The sequence below is a fragment of the Empidonax traillii genome, unplaced genomic scaffold (assembly GCF_003031625.1).
Source record: "Empidonax traillii isolate 1590-97213 ecotype Southwest subspecies unplaced genomic scaffold, ASM303162v1 scaffold1699:size72841, whole genome shotgun sequence".
Taxonomy (NCBI): domain Eukaryota; kingdom Metazoa; phylum Chordata; class Aves; order Passeriformes; family Tyrannidae; genus Empidonax; species Empidonax traillii.
The window spans coordinates 59,386-59,981 of NW_020956892.1; the positions used below are offsets into that span (position 1 = coordinate 59,386).

A 596-nucleotide genomic window follows, 5' to 3' on the forward strand; every position below is an offset into this window, starting at 1 on the left:
CTGTCACCCCCCAATGGCCATTACCCCCTCCACATCACTCCCACATGGCTGTCACCCCCTTTCCCAATCACCCCCCACCCCCCAACCCCAACCCCTCAGCTCGCCCTTCAGGCAGCCCTGGGGGTCCCCAGTTCAGCGCCACAATGTGGGAGTCCCTGTCCCCAGCAATGCCCCGGGATGGGGGGTCACATCCCGCCCCCCTCCACCCCGGGCCCGCACAAGATGGCGGCGGGGCCGTTGCCATGACAACACACCCTCAGACGGGGAGGGGTGATGTGCGGGGCCGGTGTGCGGGATTCGGGGGCCCAGGCGTGGCGGGGGTCGGTGTGCGGGGTTGGGGGGCCCGGCCATGGCGAAGGGGCCGTTGTGCGGGGCCGGGGTCTGCCGCGGTTGCCGGAAGCGGTGCGGGGGAGCCCCGGCGCTGCCCCATTGCCCGCCCCCCAAGCCGGCATGGGGAGCCGTGGGGTCCGGCCAGCTTTCGCCCCAGCCCCACATTCATCGGGGCCGGGCGGGGGCTACGCCGCAGCCCCGGGGCCGCCCCCGCTCCCGGGGCCCGGTTACAAAACCGGGCAGTGCGGGAGCGGCGGCTGCGCCCT

The 596-nt window shown here is 74.0% G+C and overlaps 1 protein-coding gene across 1 annotated transcript in view; it reads right to left on the reverse strand.

Moving 5' to 3' along the window:
• The window catches only part of GRINA (glutamate ionotropic receptor NMDA type subunit associated protein 1), a 4,996-nt gene extending 4,723 nt beyond the window's left edge, over positions 1 to 273 (reverse strand). The window contains exon 1 of the mRNA XM_027908411.1: positions 105 to 273. The gene's annotated coding sequence lies outside the window, so the exon portion shown is untranslated. The remainder of the gene's footprint in view (positions 1 to 104) is intronic.
• Between the last annotated feature and the right edge of the window lie 323 nt (positions 274 to 596).